The 18304-nt window shown below is 50.2% G+C and overlaps 1 protein-coding gene across 2 annotated transcripts in view; it reads right to left on the minus strand.

Moving 5' to 3' along the window:
* The window catches only part of Wscd2 (WSC domain containing 2), a 94388-nt gene that overhangs the window by 43707 nt on the left and 32377 nt on the right, over positions 1-18304 (minus strand). The window contains exon 2 of one of the 2 annotated variants that reach the window (XM_063271546.1): positions 2154-2229. The exons of the other annotated variant lie outside the window; for it this stretch is intronic. The gene's annotated coding sequence lies outside the window, so the exon portion shown is untranslated. The remainder of the gene's footprint in view (positions 1-2153; positions 2230-18304) is intronic. 2 annotated transcript variants of the gene reach the window in all.

The following is an 18304-nucleotide window of genomic DNA, read 5'->3' on the forward strand; positions in this document are numbered from 1 at the left end:
GCCCCCTCCCCTGTTTCCCACCCATGGCTGGTTCAATCTGTATGCAGAAGCCACCAGCAGGGCAGAGGTCCAAGTCACTTTGCTCCCCTATTCTACACAAGTGTTGCATATATTTATCAAACCTGCATGGATGTGTGGGTTCCCATAAGTCCAAAGAAAACCTCAGAGACTATGCTGAGCCTAAATTCATTCCTATGGCTCCTTCAAGGAGGCTGGGCTGTGTTCCAGCTACAGCTGAGGTGCGGAGATAAAACATACCTCCCAAGGGCTTGCATTCTAAGGCAGAAATCAAATCTACGGGTGTCGTCTCTGCCTGAGCGGGAGATGGGAAGGCAGGGAAGCAGGCTTAGTAAGCCACACATCCATGCGATCTGCATTGGCTGTAGGCTTCCAGGTGGCCAGCTCCGGGCTAAGTGTCCCCTCTAGAATATAGTTTCATTTATCCTCTCCTGTCTTACAGGTGAGGGAGGGGAGGGCTTCCAGGAGGAGTAGGGTAGCACTGCAATTTAAAACCAGGGCTTCTTTTTTTTTTTTAAGAGATGTAGCCCAGGCTAGATTCAAACTTGCCCTGTAGCTGAGGCTATCCCTGAACTCCTGTTCTTTCTGCTTTAACTTCCCAAGTGCTGGGATTACAGGTGAGTGCCATCTTGCTTGGCCAAACCACAGCTCTTAACCTTTTCGACACTGTCTCTCCACACACACTCTGAACACTGCCTGACAATTCAGAGAAAGCCTCAAAGCAAGAGCAGCCCATCTCTTTCCAGCGACTGCGGCCGCCTCCCCTGGTCAGGGCTTTCCAAGGAGGGTCTGATGGTTAGAAACTCAAATTTCCATGGGAGGTGTTGAAAAGTTCTGACTTTCCAACTACATCTTTGCTGTCTGTCACAAGGTGGCCTTGGATCCGATAAACTGGGTAAACTGTTGGGCAATGCCGTTTCATATTGCCACCAGCAGGGGGCGACAGGATGCTCTCAGCCGATGCAAGGGGCACCCAGTTGTCCCTCACCAGTGGAAGTGAGGCTCTGGGAAGGCCTCTCAAGCCACACTGCAGCTCAGGAGTTTCACTGAGGTTCTGGGTGGTATCTTGCCACCATATTCCTTGAGACCCAGCACTTACTACACCAACCGAGGTATGTGGAATTGATAACTGAGCATGGCACAAAGTCCACACACGTCTGCCACAAAACATCCGTCTGCCCATCTGACACCTTCAACCTCTACACATCCATTAGTTTATCCACCCAGCCATCTACCCTTTTATCCATCTGTCTGTCATCTTCCTTCAGGACACCTACCCATCCATCCCGCACCCATCCTTCCATAACTGTGCCTGTTCGTCCATCCATCCATCCATCCATCCATCCATCCATCCATCCATCCATCCATCTCTCCAATCAGCCAGGCACCATCTGTCCTTCCAGTTAAATAGAACAGGGCCAGGAAGATGGCTCAGCAGGGAAAGGTGGTGGCCTCCAAGCTCACTGATTCAAGTTTAATCCCCAGGAACCCAGATGATGGAAAGAGAGAATTGACTCATGAGAGTTATTCTCTGACCTCCTAATGCGCACTGTGGCATGATCTTATGCACACTTATGCATGCTCATACACATGCATGTTCACACTCACATATATACACAAACATGCACACGCTCACACACATGCACGCCCACATACACACTCATACACATGCATGTTGATATTCACATGCACACTTATACACACACACTCATATACTCACACATGCATGCATACACGTACACACATGCATACTCACATACATGCACACTCAAACACATGCGTGTTCACAATCACATGCACATTCATATACACATTCACACACATACATGCATACTCCTACACTCACACAATACACACTCTCACACATGCACACTCACTCACATACACTCTGATTTAATTCTCACAACGATTCTGCAAGGTTCTGCATCTCTTACAGAGCTGGGAATTTAGTGTCAGAGGGATTGATGGACTCGTTCTGAGACACACAGCTGGTAAATGGTAGGAGGCTGTGTGGACCCCAGGACTTCAGACATATTCCTACCCAGCATCTGCCTCTTGCTTAGGGACCATAAGTCAAGCACATGATAGAGAGGAGCCCTTGAGCCCTTGCAACGAGGTCCCAGATTTGGACTTACCATATCAGGAGATCTGAGGACCCTGCTGAGTCCTGGGAAGTATGGGGCTCTGTAGCACTGAACGATCTCCAGCTGCCTGGGGACAGAGATCAAAGAGGGCTTCCCTAGGTAGCAGCCCTTGACCTAGCAGGCCTAGGAAAAGCAGATATTCTCTAGGTAGGGGAGAGCTGAGAAAGAGCCAGGTCAGGAGGCAGAGAACAGTGGGGTGGGGCCAGACACAGCAGTCCTTCCTGCCTTGGTCCTGCTAGGGGCAGAGAACACGTGTGCATGTGTGTGAGTGTGCATGTGTAAGTATGTGTTTATATAAATGTGCATGTGAGTGTGAGCATGCATGTCTGAGTGTGAATACATGTGTATGTGTGTGAGTGTGCATGTGCATGTATGTGTGTGTATGAATGTGCAAGTATGTGTTTATATAAATGTGCATGTGAGTGTGAGCATGCATGTCTGAGTGTGAATACATGTGTATGTGTGTGAGTGTGTATGTGCATGTATGTGTGTGTATGAATGTGCATGTGAGTGTGAACATGCATATATATATGAGTGTGCGTGTGCATGTGTGTGTATGTATGTGTGTGTATGAATGTGCATGTGAGTGTGAATATGCATGCATGTGAGTGTGTATGTTTGAGTGTGTATGTGTGAGTTTCATGATCACAGTTTAGCCCCTCCCTCCCCCCTTTTGAGGAAGTGTCTCATGCAACCTGGGCTGCCTCAATCTCACTGTGTAGCCAGAGATGACCTCGAACCCCCGATCTTCCTGTGTCCTCTTCTCAAATGCTGCTTTACAGGTATGCACAACACCTGGTTTAAGGAGCGCTGGAGACGAACCCAGGACTGCCTGCTCGCTGGGAGCCACCCCTCCAATCAAGTCATATCTCCAGCGCACTCCGCACTGTAGGAAGATCACCTTGAAGCAGGTGCCTCATGGGAGCCCATGTACTTCACCCCTATGTGCCACGAAGAGAGGAAGCCAGGAGTCGCTCTGGCACTCTGAGGGATCCCCCTCACAGATCACAGATCTTTAGGGCAGAGTGTGGCCCTGGCCAGCAGCCCACCTGGGTTCGCTTGAGTGGCGAGAGACACCTGTTTCCACCGGCTTCAAGCTTCTGACTCCCCTCCACTCCTCGCTTACACTCCAGGCTGCCACCCCCCACCCCACCCCCGCCTCATGTGAGCAACCAGGAAGCTGTTTTCCCACATTATCAAGGAACACACCATCGATCCCCGCAGCCCTTACCTCGCCGGTGATGTTTCTAGATCTGGCTCTTTGGGTCCCCCTCTATGTTCTTTATGTTACCACACATCTTTCCCTTAAGTGGTTGCCAAGTGGGCATCTGGGCACACTGAACTCATCAGCAGCTGACAGGAGACAGACATGGGGGTGGGGGTAGGAGACTCAGGGAAGAGGGACACAGAGCAGGGGCCGTGCCACCCCACCTTCTGGAGGATGGTACAGATGCAAACTTCCTACCCACACCCTCATGTTAGGGCTAAGAGGAAAAGTATCCTAGAGTCTTAGCCCTACCACCTGGTATAGTGTAAACCCCACCCCTGGCCCTGGCTGTTTGCAGTGGAGGGGTGAAGAAAGATGGGGCTGTCCCTCGCCCCAGCGCTCAACTTAAAATCAAGTCTTTGTACCAAGGACCACTGTGCTCAGGTGGAGGCAGCCTTGGGGGTGGAAGTTTGGGGTTTTGAGGGGGCAGCAATGCTGTATTATTTGTCACTGGGTGGGTCTGGGTAGAGAAACCTCCCAGGCTGCAGTACCTTGTCCTCAGAGGAACCACCTCTCTGCCTCCTGGAGCTGCCAAGACTCCCCCACATCTCTCCCCAAGACCTCTTCCTCCCTCTCACAGACAGAAACTCCACCCCCAAAGCGGACAGGAGAATTAGCCGCCAAATGAACATCTACTTCACTCTGGGTGCCATGTTTAAAGGACTTATATTTGCGCCCCACATTTTCCTCTCTCCTCACAACCTTTGAGGCAGGACTGAAATCTTCCCAGGCCCACGGATACACCCACAGTTCCATGGATGTTTCCTGCAGGAAACCCTTTCCTCTTTCTGGGGACTCCAGCACATTAATGTCCTCCCTCCCTTGGCACCTCCAAGTCTTAACCTCCCTGGGCAGCATTGTTTCTTTATGAGGTGAAATCAGTCACAGAGACATGAAGCACGGGTGGGGGTGGGGGTTGGTGGGGGGTGAAAGGTCAGGGTCGGGTGAGGTTAGCACTCACTGAGGCGAGGATGGCCCACATGCTCCCTGCTCTTCCTTGCAGGGGATCTCTGGAGTCTCAGTGTCCCCATCTGTAAAGTGTGTCCCTCCCTTATTGGGCATGCCCAGGACTTGGGTCAGTGTGTCCAACAGCAGCCCCTGAGTGACTGAATGCAGATTTTTTTTTTTAATACTAGAAACAACTTAGGGGTTGAGCTGCCAAGTAAGAGATGGGCACTGGTTGGGGTAGGGGCTACCTGCCCGGCAAGAAGGGAAATAATGAGGCTCCTCACCCTGTAGCTCCTTCCTTTAGGAGTAAAGAGTCTCCCCCCAGATTCTTGAGGGTAACTGGAGGGAAATTTTTAGGCTGGGAAGAGGCTGGGCTTTCCTTCCACATGTCAGGGCCTGACCTGGGGTCAGAGGCAGTTGGGGGATTAGACAAATCCAGGGACCAACTAAACCTACGACCAAAGTTTGCCCAAAAAAGAGCTGCTGGGAAACATGGTTGATGAAAGACAATGTCTTCTCGGTGCCAGGGAGGAGTCCATCTGGGTCATCTCCTACCTCCTGACAGCACAGCCCACTGAGGAGATGAAAGGCAGGAGCCCTTGGCTGAAGGAGGAGTGTGCCTCCCAGGAGGAGTTTCTGTCCACCCTGGACAGCTTGTCTCATAGGCCTACCCTGTGTGCATCCACTGGCTTCATCTCATATTACTTTTAGAGTTTAATTTAATCTGTTATTATCGTGTATGTGTGCATGCACGCTCACACATAAGCGCCACAACATGTGTGGCGGGGTCAGAGGGCAACTCTCTCGGTTTTCTCCCTTCCACAGATTGCTCCAGGGACCAGGCTTGGGCTGTGCAGAAAGTGCAGAGCCATGCGGCTTGCCCTGGGTTTTGTTTTGAGGTGAGGTCTTACGTAGCCTAAGCTAGCTTCAAACTCCCTGTGGACCCGAGGATGGCCTTGGAGTCCTGATCCTCCGGCTCCCACCTCCAGGGTGCTAGATTCCAGGTAAGCTCAGCTTTGTGCCGCCCTTAATACATCCTTAAAACATGAGACACCAAGATGGAGACGCAGAAAAAAGAGTCTTAGTTCTCGCCACTCTCAGCCGGGACAACAAATAATTACATCCCGCTTTCCAGTTTCTGCTCCACACACCTTTAAATGCAGGGAAACTGAGGCAGGGCATTCAAGAGCCTCGTAAGGGCCTGGCTGTCTGAAGACAGAGCAAATGTCAGTCCCCGTGAGAAGAGCGAGGGAGAAAACAGATGAGCCGAAGGGGACACTGAGTCAGGAGCCAAGCCTTGGACCTGGATGCTTCCAGGTACTCAGACACTGTCCTCGGCACACAGCACTGCGCATAGTGCAAGGGCTCAGGGTCCCCGGAGAGCAGCAGCCTAAATCCAACATTCTCTCCTCCATCTGACCCAGCCACTGTTACTGGAGAAGTCTCCATTTGAGGGCCATATTACTGGGGGAACTGAGGCCCTCTGGATTCTTAGTTTTATTAATAAAAGAATTTTAAAACAGACCCAAAAGGAAACCCAAACATGCTGCCTGGAGGAGGGAGATGAGAGAGGGAGGAAGGGAGAAGGGAGGGAGGAGAGGGAGGGTAAGGAGGGGAGAGAGGGAGAGACAGAGAGAGAGAGAGACAGAGACAGAGAGAGAGACAGAGAGACAGAGATAGCTATGTCCTTTAAAGTTAGGGTACAAGAAAGCTGGCTGGCAGGTCCAGTAATGGGCTTGGCAGATGAGAGGTGGGGACAGTTTCAGGGAAGGAGTGAGAAAACCTGTGTCTGGCTTTGACCAGTGTCTGAAAGGAAAGAGAGAGAGAGAAAACAAAAAGTTCCACTTTTCTGAGTTAGAGTGCCCTGGGTGCTAGCATCTGCAAGCATTTCCCGCCCCCACGGGAGAGTACATAATGTCATTAGTGAATAATTATTCTTCCCTTGTATGACTCAAAGTCCACGGGAGAGGGGTACATTCCCAATGGCCTCCTAGCCCACTCACCACCTAACACTGTGGTCCTCTTCAGGACTCGCCCACAGCAGCTGAACTCAGATGGACCTCCAGACAGGGGACTATGATTCAGCACTGAAAAAGAACTCATGTGTGATTCCAACCATGAGTTCTGGGAAAGACGGCATCACGGAGACAGCAATGGCGTGGGTGTTACCTGCCGCTGGGGTGAGGTATGGGGAGGAGGACTGGTGGAGCCCAGGACTTTGGGGGTGATGGCTCAGTCTAGCTGATACTGTAATGGCACATACATGTGGAGTTATGTCCAGAACCAAAGCATACATGACACTGAGTACAGTCCTGAAGTCTGGAACAAGATGAAAGGAAGCATATACGAATGACCACAGGTCCAACCAGGTCTGAACCCCACTGGTGCTGACAGCGTGGGCAGGGGGAACAGGGGATAGCTCTGTGCCTCCTGACTACCTGCTGCTTCAACAAATATGACCGTTTGCACATTAACCTAACCGTGGTTGGCGCCGATTCATCACACACTTCAAACAGCTAGGCGAGAGGGTTTTGGATGTTCTAACCCAAAGACTGGACAAATGTCCCAGGCAACATATGAGCTGGTTCCTTTGGTCTCCACAGCATGCAAGGGTGGATTGAAACATCGCCCTGTGTCCCATAACACCATTATTTTAACTGCAATGGAAAGTGTTTGCAACAGTTCCTTTGATTTTTCTTTTTTTTAAACTGCGATGGAAAGTGTTTGCAACAGTTCCTTTTTGTGTTTTTTGGTCTTTTGTTTTTTAGCTGCAATTCAAAGTGTTTGCAACAGTTTGTTTGATATTTCCCCACCCCTAGGACAGGATGGTTACACAGTTGCCAGTGCAGGCCTGGGAAGGTAAGAAGCCTTAGGAAGGGAGGGACCAACCGACAGACAAGGCGGAAGTTATCTCCTATCCAGTGGTTCTGATGACCCAACTGAGACCCAGTCCCCATCTGTGTTCCTATCAGGCAGCTGGCTGCCTTCTGCAGCGGCCCGCCCGCAGCAGCACTCCCTTCCTCCCCAGGAGAGAGCTGTGTAGAGCAGGGCCCGGGGGCCCCTATCATTAAGCCATCTGGAACCATCGCTCTCCTGCAGGCTCCGCTGTGTCACGGGTCAATTAGCGCTCATTTGCATAGACACCCTTAATAGGCTGCTAATTGTCAGGGGGGATAATGGATGGTTGTATTCACGGGCAGAATGTTTATCCAGGGGGACAGACCCATAGGGGTGGCAGAGCCGAGAGGAAGGGAAAGGAGGGGACCTGGAGTCCAGAGGAGGCCCAGGAGGGAAAGATGGAGCCAACTCTGCGGTGCTGAGCCAGCAGCTTTGTGTGGAGTCTGAGCATCCCTGTGCTGAAGGGTGCTTCTCCAGTCTGCTCTATTAAAATAACTGGAAAGTGCCAAGTAGCAAGGTGGAGCCATATGGGCCCTCTGGAGAGATCTAGGAGCTGAGAACTCCAGAGAAGGTCCCCAGCAGGAGGACACCATACAGCCTGTACTGACTGGATACTGGGACAGGAGCCATATAGCAGAGGCTGCACCTCCAGCTGCCCACAGAACCCACAGGCAACTCTGCCCGTGCTTCTTAAGGTAGACCACACAGGGTGTAGGAAGGAAGACCTAAGGTCCCTTCTGGAGCAGGTCTGAGTTGTGCCTTAGCTGTTGTGCACAAAGCCAGGATGTACATTCCTTTCTTGGTGGGGCTCAAAGCCAGAGTCATTCAGGGTGGCCTTTCAAAGAACACATCCACTGACCTGTGCCAGCAAAGGTGACTGACAGACAGGGACACTCTGAGGAGGGGCTTGAGGGCCACCAAGGAACATCTCCAAGCTTTCAGAGCTCACACCACCCTCCCATCAGCTGCATCTTCTCTAGAGTAGGGAGCACAGAGCCAGAGGGTGAGATGTACCACCCAGCAAAACGGTGTTCTGTAACAGAAGGGGAAACCAAGGCACAGAGACTAAGAGGCCGTCCGTGTTCAGTGGGACCAGCTCTCGACACTGTTGTCCCAGAGGGCAAGGCCTTCTTAGCAGCCAGCCAGGACAGGCTGGATGATTTATATGTGCAGGACTCAGAAAAACCAACGGAGCAACCCAGGGTCAACCCAGCCAAGTCGGACCGAGCTAGCTCCAGAAACTGCCACCCCGTGCTCACACTGCTCTTGTTCAGCTCCTTCTAGCCACAATCAAAAGCCAACTGTTGGCACACCCGGTTGGACTAATTTGGGAACAGTGATGGCTTCCATTAGAAACTCTTCCCCAGGGAGGAATTTTCCACTCGGGAACATCTCTGGCCCAGTCTTGAGTCCCAACCAGACTGTACGTACTGGGGGAGGAACCTCTGTCCTACCCCGAGGAGCTCCCTCAAAGGCCATGGCAGACCTGCCGCAGCTTGGGCCTTCACCTCTCCCATCATGGCCGCTCCAGGGGACTCCACAGTGGTTTTATGCTCCGTTGACAGGTGAGAGAGGCAATCTAATGATGGAAGAGAAAGCTAATAAGCAGCAAGATACACCTCAGAACTCGGGTTGGTGCCAGTCTCCAACCTTCTTCCCACTGCTGACCCCCAGTCCGAGGGAGACAGAATGGTGATGGGAATCCCTCAGACTCTGGGAACCTTTCTCCTTTGTGTGTTCAGAGCCCTTGTAGGGAGGGGGATGAGGACTTCTCAGAAGGGCAGAGGTCCTTGGTCCTTAGCATCTTCAGCATGGCCTTCAGTGGCCGGAAGAGTTCTGTGGTACCTAGTGGGAAACTGTCTTCTCAATGTCCTCCTACGAGGACACCCTCAGGCAGAAAGGGAGTGTCCTCCAGCTCCTCTGTCAACCATCTGGACATCATAGGAGACAAAGCCCTAGCCCTTCCTGGCACACTCATGGCGGCTCTTCTCCCAACCCAGCACAGACATGTAGCATTCCCTCCAGCATCCTCTCCTCAGTCCTAGCACAGACTGGGGTCCTGAACCCCACTCAAAATGAGGAACGACAGCTGCTACCATTTGCCCCAGAAACCCGGTTAGTGCTGGAAGCTGCGAACTAGATTCTCCAGCTCTTGGGAACTCAAAGTGAACCACCAGCTGCAGCCTGCAGCCCCCAGGCCACGTTCTAGCTCCTCCGTGGCTGGTGCTGACCCGCATCACAGGATGGTCAGCCGCAGGGAGGGATATGGCTGTAGGCAGAGTTTCCGACCTGCCCCAGGGAACACGCCTAGGCAAAGTCACAGCTCTCGGCCTCACCATTCAACACACCCAGATTTTACCCTAGCTTTCCATCACTGGCTCTACTGGTTCAATATTGGGGTTCCCACTTGCAGGACCTTGACGTAGGGTTGCCAGGGGTCTACCGACTGGCAGTGGATTCTCTGACTGGGACAATTAGACTCTGCGTCTTTCTGTGTCGAGGTCAAAGCTCCCAGGGAGACAGTCATGCCTCAGTGCCTTCTAGGGGACTGGGGAGAAAGACACACCCATGAATTATATATTTCCAGCCATCTCCAAATTGCTCAGCAATTACAGAACACCACAGTAGCCACCGGAGGCAGGAGCCTCCCTGTGGGCTGAGACATAGCTGGGCAGAAAGGAACTTGCCAGCCAGGGGATGGGTTAGAAGTGAGTTTATGGTTTTTTTTTCCCCCTCTCCCTCACCGAGCTGTGCTTTGGAAAAATACAAGGAAGCACATGAGGGTTCTTTAAAATGATTTTTAAAAAAAAAAAGATTTATTTATTATACACTGTAGCTGTCTTCAGACACACCATCAGAGGGCATCAGATCTCATTACAGATGGTTGTGAGCCACCATGTGGTTGCTGGGATTTGAACTCAGGACCTCTGGAAGAGCAGTCAGTGCTCTTAACCACTCAGCCATCTCTCCAGCCCCCTTTAAAATGATTTTATGTTCTGTGTCACAGCACACACATGGATGCCACAGAACACCTTGGGCCAAATGGGTTCTCTCCTTCTGTTATGTGCTTTCTGGGGAATCAAAGTCAGATCTGCCAGGTTTGGCATAAAGTTCCCTTATTGGCTAACCCATCTCGTCAGCCATTTTGTGAGCTTTGTTACCAGTTAGACTGGAGTTTGGACTTTGGTGCTTACACAAGATGGGACAAAGAACCCGGGGTCATTTAAGGCACATGTCTTATGTGTAACACGAGGTGAGAGTGCCAATCTCACCTCCCATCTCCCTGGTTGTTGAGGGGGCTAGCTGACATGGCAGGGGTCAGGTGCATTACGGTGGGGGGTGGGGGCAGCTGGACACCTTGCCTGGATTGCAGGGAATAGCCCAGATAGCCAGGGCAGGAAGGCAGGATGAGGCAGGGAACCTTCTCTCTCTCTAAGCTTCCATTTTTCAAGCTTGATAACCCAAGGCTACCCCATGGCCAGATAGCCCAAGGCCATTGAGAGAGGTAAGGCTGGGTCGGAAGGGAGGGCTGGGGGAGGCTCCTACTTATCAGTTTATTTGAAAAGGAAAAGAAAAAGCCATCCATTCCCAACCCAAGCATTAATAAGCCGCTGTTGAACACGTTTTTAAATTTAAATTTAGACAAACGTTCCCCCATACAAACACTCATCGCCCACACACCCCCAAGAATAAATCCACCCAGTGAAGGGGAGATGTCTGTGTGGTTGCATCCCGGGGGTGAGAGCTGGAGTGTGCAGGAGTCACCTGGGGACATGGAAAGTGCCTCTGTGCCTTGGATGGTGGCATTAGACACTCCTGCCAGGAGCACTGTACAGGGAGTCTGCCCTGCAGGACTGGGCCAACTGAGGGAAAGGCCAAGCTAGTGAGTGGAACTGACTTCCTGTCTCCGATGCTGCGAGCCTCTGGGAGTCATTTCCTGTCTACAAAGGAAGTGGTCTCACACCTACTTCTATAAGTTTGCCCACGACCCAGAGTCGGCATGGCTTGCACCCAGAAAAGCCTTGCCCGGGGTCAGTGTGCTGCTGAGGCTTCTTGTAAATTGCTGGAAGAGTCATTCTGTTACAAGAAGAGGTGGGTGCTATCACTTCACACGGTCTTCTGAGCAACATCAGCTGCCCACAAGTAGTGGTGAGGGCAGGTGGAGGTTCTGTGCAGGGCACCTCAAGCTGTGGCAGCTCTCTCTTTCCTTCTCGCTCTACCTTCAAGATCATTCTATGGCTGTGTGGCCTTGGTCAGGTAGATAGCACTCTCTGCTCTTCTGGATCAAACATATACATCACATATACATATATGTATGTATGTATGTATATGTATGTGTATATGTGTGTATGTGTATATGTATGTGTATATGTGTGTATGTATATATACATATGATGTATATATGTTTACATACATATGTATACATGTTTATATACATATTATATATACACATATGTTTTCCAATAGTCAAACTACAGTTCACTCATTCATTCAATCAACAAATGTCCCTTAGTACCCGCCTCATCTGCAGCCTAAAGTTGGCCATAGGGGACCAGCCTGAACTGGAGGCTATCCTAGCAGGGAGGGCTCATCCCCATGAAGACCTACCTGTTTCACATCTGAGGAGAGTTTCTTTTCCACTCAGAGATGTCTCCTGATCCTTCCCAGGCCCACTCTGGGTCAGGGCAGCACACTGTGTCTTGTTTTCTCAGCCCCGAGGGAGTGCCTGCTGTACATCAGGTTGTGGACCCAGAGCTCAAGAGGATGTGACCTCTGGTACCAGGAAGCTGGTGGCTTTATAGTTTCAGACTTAGGGTAAGCAAGTCTCACCTTGCTTCAGCTTTCAGATCCTTAAAACACACAACTTCCAGCATTCAACATGAATCTGCAAGGCAGGTTCTGCCCCCACCCCATCACATGGGTGAGAAACCAAGACTCCCAAAGGTCAAGAGACTTGTTTAAGGTCATGCAGCTCATCGGTGCTGGGTCTGTGTGCTTGCGCTCGCGCTCTCTCTCTCTCTCTCTCTCTCTCTCTCTCTGTGTGTGTGTGTGTGTGTGTGTGTGTGTGTGTGTGTGCTCCCTCTCCTGACACCTAATCTCCTGTTTCCATAGGAACAGGTACCTTGGAGATAAGTCTCCCCCTTGTCTCTATGGGGGACTCTTATTCAGGAAGCCACATCTCCAGGACATCCTGGTGGGTTCTGTGAGCAAACCATTCTTAAAGGAAGCCTGATGCCAGTTCTAGTCCCTAAGACTAAGTGGGAGCCTAACACAACAAGAGGGTCCCTAAAGCCTCCTCAGTCAGAGGAAGAAGACACTACAGCTAAGTGTTTGATTCCATTTGTGAGTTTACATAATGTTGTTTTGTTGTTTGTTTTTTAAAGAGGTCTCACTATGTAACCCAGGCCGGCCTTGAACCCTTCACCCTGCTTCCTCAGTCTTCTAAGTGCTGGGATTACTGGGCAGTCAACACATCTGGCTTTAATGTAGTCTTCTGAGCTAACCCTACAATGAAGTTTCCCGACTGTTAAATTATCGCAAGCCTAGAAACCTGTTGCAATCTCGTGCTTTGTGGGAAGCAACACATCCCTATGGGAACAGGCGAGACATAGGAGACATGCCTTTAGGTCTGGGACCATCAAGGACCAGGGCTGAGACGGAACCTGGTTGCTCCAGGGCACATGCCCTTGACCACTGTCCTCTGCCAAGTGAGACCCAGGTGGCAGGATGTAGCAGCAGCTGAGACAGAAAGCAAGCTCTGTGAGGGAGGTGTAGAGTGGGTGGGACTTCGAGTGGGTGGGACTTTCAGTCACGTGGGAGTTCCACCCACCAGTCGTGGTGGAAGGGAAAAGGAGCGCTCTGGAAGGGAACAGGAGCCCTCTGGAAGGAAGCAAGGTCGTTCCTTACCACATTTAGAAATGTCTGCTTACTGGGGTATCTAAGGACCTCCATCTTCGGTTGCTAACTTGAGAGAAAGGATAGCCACGCTCACAGCCAAACCTGAACGCAGATGCAGAGAGCAATTCAACTTGCTTCCGCCACCCTCCCATACCAGGCAAGGGAGGCTGAGGTGGTGAGCCCTGTCTCGGGGTGGAATACTGAGCCTTGAAGAAACTGCGGCTACTCAGACCAGCGCAACCCTGATGAGCCAAACAAGTTAACATGGCCCAGAACGAAAGAAGCTGGAGTCTGAGCGAGGACCGTAGGATCCCATTTCTGGGAAAAGGCAAAGAGCAGTGGTTGCCAGGGTCCAGCATGTAGAGCGTTTCTTGATTTTGACGCAGGGTGCCGAGTTATTTGTCAAACCTCGCAGAACTGCAAACTAAACCTGGTTGATGTTACTATAGGCAAACTGCACTTACTAAAAACCCCAACGCAACTGTGCCCAAGTTTCCCACTTGGCCAGCTGCCTCACTGAGGAAAACAGGGTTAACACCTGCCTGCTCACTTATCTGGGCCCCTGGGATGTTCAACTGGAGGGCTGGGGTGCTCCAGGGAGCACCTGGATTCCCACGTGCCTCCAGCTCCTGCCCCCTCTTTTCCAGGAGCTGCAACACTCAGGCTTACTTTGCCCCGAGCTGCACTAGCCGCTGAGCTGTTTCGCGGCAGGCAGCCGCCACCCCCCGCCGTGTTTACATGAAAACACATTTGCACCGGGGTTTGTTTTCCTACCTTTGCCTGAGCAGCCAGCATCCTATGAAAGCTGGGGCAGTCTGATTATCCCTCTGGAAGCAGCTGATAGAAGGCTGCTGGTGTGGGGCAGCCCAGGTAAGCTCTTCCCTGCAGGTCAGGGACCATGGTTTCTATGTAGAGGGCAGAAGAGCTGGTGGTGGTGTGTGCTCATCCACAGGCATTTCTCAGCCCTGACAAGACATTGGGAAACCCAAGCTCTTTGCTAGATGTCCTATACCTTGTTTCCAGGGCGTTCTGCAAGCCATTTGTCCTCTGCCTTTGAAGAGCCTCTCCCCCCCATCTTCCCCCCTTCCCCCAGTCAGGAGGTCTAAGAGCCTCAATAGATATAATCGAGTGTCTTCTCCATGACAGTCTCCGTTATGATTTACTGGCTCTCACCAGGAGGCTTCTGTAAGCCTAGCTCAGCTCAGCTCAGCTTCAGTGTCCTCTCCACCCTAGGACAACTATCAGCTGTACCAAGGAGCACCTGGCTTCATATCTGCTAGCTTGCGCTTGCTAGGCAAGCGCTCTATCACTGAGCTAAATCCCCCAACCCTGCAAGCGCTCTATCACTGAGCTAAATCCCCCAACCCTGTGGTGTCAATCGTTAACAGACAGGATCTGCATCTCTTGGATGGAACCATCTGGGCACAGTTGTGAGGAGTTTCTAGATTGTGTTGATGGAGGTGGGAACCCCCCACCCCCCATCGCCATGGGGTCTAGGTCACATAAAAAGAAAAAAATCCAACCAAGCAGCAGCACTCATCTCTCTGCTCCCTGAGAGATGGGGCTGTGTGTGGAGAGGCAGACCTGGGAGATATCTAGACTCTTCAGTGTCCAAGTCTAGAAGCATCATGGATACAGCTCATTGGTGTCCATACTTGTGTATGCTGGGCAGACTAGCACTGGCCCCGGATAGCACAAGCATACAAGTCCTCACAACTTGCCCTTGCTTGCCCTCCCTGTGGTGGTTCTAGCTGACCTGGCTGAGGGCTTGGCTGGGCTCACTGAACCCAGTTTTACTTTGATGAAGCTTCCTGTGAGCCCAGCCTGAGCTCAGAGAGCCCTGTGGGTCAGAAACAGCCCCAGAGAGATGTTCAGGACTGACCTCCTCTCTGTGAAATCATGAAGCCTCCCTTTTCATGGGGTGGACAGGAATATCAAAGCAGGGTCTGTAAGAGCCAACATGTCTCCTGAACACCTGCACAGTCAGATACTAAGCGTGCAGCCCAAAGCTGATGTTTTATCTCCACCTCACAGACAGGAACACTGAGCCAAAACACCTTGTTCAGTACCTTGCAAGCAGCAAGGGATGAACTCAGTGACCACAGACCTGGTTCACAAGTTCTTGCAGAGACAAAGTGGTCATTGAAAATCAAAACACACAGAGCAATGCATGGCAGTAGATGTTTTTCCTTGTCACAGCCAACATCATCGTTACCACCACCACCGTCAACCACCAGCGTCACTGTCACTGACTCCATCATGACATCATCATTACTACCACCACTGATACTGTTCTCATCATCAACATCATTGTTTACATCATCATCGTGGCCACCATCATTACTGTGGTCGTCCATCATTTCACTGTCACTGGCATCATCTCATCACTGTCACCATCATTGTTTTTGTTTTTGTTTTTGTTTTTTTGTTTTTTTTTTGTTTTTTTTTTTTTTTGGTTCTTTTTTTTGGAGCTGGGGACCGAACCCAGGGCCTTGCGCTTCCTAGGTAAGCGCTCTACCACTGAGCTAAATCCCCAGCCCCTGTCACCATCATTGTTAACATCATCACTGTCGTCTCTGTCAACATCATCATCACCACTGTCATCACTGACAACATCATCACCTCTGTCAACACCATCATCGTCCTCATCTGTGTGTGCCATCATAGTCATTGTCAACTGTCACTGTCAGCACCATCATCAATGGCGATGTCATCATCATAATCTACATCATCTTAGTCAATGTCAACTGTCACTGTCAGCCTCATCATTATCTACATCATCACTGTCACTATCAACTGTCACTGTCATCACCACTGTCCTCCTCATCATCTATATTTTACAGTCACTGTCAACATCGTCAATGTCAACTTCATCATTTTCTACATCATCATCATTGTCAACTCTATCATCAATGTCAACACCATCACAATCATTGTCTACTCCAACATAGTCATTGTCAACTCCATCATTAGCTACATCATTGTAATCACTGTCAATACCATCAATGTCAACTTCATCACCATCTACATTATCATAGTCACTGTCATTGTCACTGTGAATATCATCATCTACATCATTATAGTCACTGTCAACATCATCAGTGTCTACAGCATCATAGACATTTCAGTGTCATTGTCAACTTCATCATCTACATCATAATAATCGTGGTCAACACAACATCAATGTTGACATCATAGTCAGCTGTCACTGTCAACATCATCAGTGTCAATATCATCTACATCATCGTAGTCATAGCAACATCATCATCTACATCATCATAGTCATAGCAACATCATCATCATCTACATCATCATAGTCATTGTCAGCTGTCACTGCCAACATCATCAGTGTCAACATCATCATCTACATCATCGTAGTAATCAACATCATCATAGTCATTGTCAACTGTCACTGTCAACATCATCACCTACATCATTGTAGTCATAGCAACTTCATCACCATCTACATCATCATAGTCATTGTCAGCTGTCACTGTCAACACCATCAATGTCAACTTCATCATTATCTACATCAATGTCAACATCATCACAATCATTGTCTACTCCATCATAGTCATTATCAACTGTTATTGTCAACGGTCACTGTCAACATCATCATCCTCTATGTTATTACAGTCACTGTCAACATCATTATCATCAATGTCAACTTCATCATCATCTAATCATAGTTATCAATACCATCATAATCTACATCAGCATAGTCGTCAACATCATTATCATCTACATCATCGTAATCATTGTCAACTGTCACTGTCATCATCATCATCTACATCATCATTATCTATACATCATCTTAGTCACTGCCTGCACCATCACAATCATTGTCTATGCCATCATAGTCATTGCCAACTGTTACTATTGCTGTCATTGTCAACATCATGGTTGTTGTAATCATTGTTAACTGATGCCAACATTTACATCACCCGTTACCCTGTCTACTGTCCTTGTCATCACCATCTTCCCCTGCCTCTTAGTGTGTGGTGACCACGGAGCACTAAGCAATACATTGTGTCCGACTCCATCACTAATACTCACGGAATGAAGGCCAGGCACAAAGACGGTTCTTGTGTGGAAGTCACACGCGCGCGCGCGCGCACACACACACACACACCCCTCTCTATCCAGGATGTTTTCTTTGGATGGAGAATACAGTCAGCACACAGCATAGAGAATGCCCTGGGGAAGGGAAACACGTTGCCACGCCAGCGCTGTGGAGTTTAGGTTTCCCTTCCCAGCACAGGGAGGCTGTGTCCTTAGCTTCTTGGCCTCCCTCTGGATATGTTTTCAACTAAAATAACCTCTCTTGGGTCTGGAATGCGCCCCTACAGAAGGCATCTTGTTTGTGGTGCTCTAGCGATTCTGATAGCATTTACAATCGTCTCTGTGAAGCAAGTTCTGGGCAGAGCTGCAGGTGTGCGGTCTGGCTCCCTGTCCAGTCTTACAGGGAGGCCACCTCTCCATGACTTCATCAGTCCCTCACCTTGTCCTGTTCCCTCAGGACACAATAACGCTCCTTAAGCTAGCAACAGGATGCTGGCAATGGGGATTCCTGCATAGATGTTTGTATGTGAGGGATCAGCCTGCACCCCAAGGCTTGGGGCTGGGAGAATTGGAGAGAACAGAATGGGATGCCTTGGAATCAGCTGGAGTCAAGAGCTCAGAGAACTGCTTCCTCCCAGTTCACACTGGTCTATCAAACTTGACCTTCTGGTGAGGCCCCCGGCAAGCTAAATGGTGTGGTCTGTGCTCAGTGGCGCTGGGGACACTGGTGTGTGCTTCTGGAGCCTTAGTCAACTAGTTGTATTAGGCTGGGTGCTGAGCTAAAGGAGATGGTAGGTGAAACTCTAGCTCTAGTCGCTGTTGTGACTTCTAATAATGGGTTTTGCTCTGTAATCCAGCTCCCAGCTCAGGGGTTACCGGCATTCACCACCATACTGGCAGCCCATCTTTCCCACATGGTGAGGAGCAGAAGCCTGGCTTCCCTGCTCACTGCTCCGCTTGGATTCCATTTAAGCTAGCCTTGCCCCATGTCAATCAATGTCATGATTATTTGATGCAAACGTCCCCAAAAGAGTTCTAGCTATCCCATTGGACAGACAAGGAAAGAGAG

This window comes from Rattus norvegicus, chromosome 12 (assembly GCF_036323735.1).
Source record: "Rattus norvegicus strain BN/NHsdMcwi chromosome 12, GRCr8, whole genome shotgun sequence".
In the NCBI taxonomy this organism is placed as follows: Eukaryota; Metazoa; Chordata; class Mammalia; order Rodentia; family Muridae; genus Rattus; species Rattus norvegicus.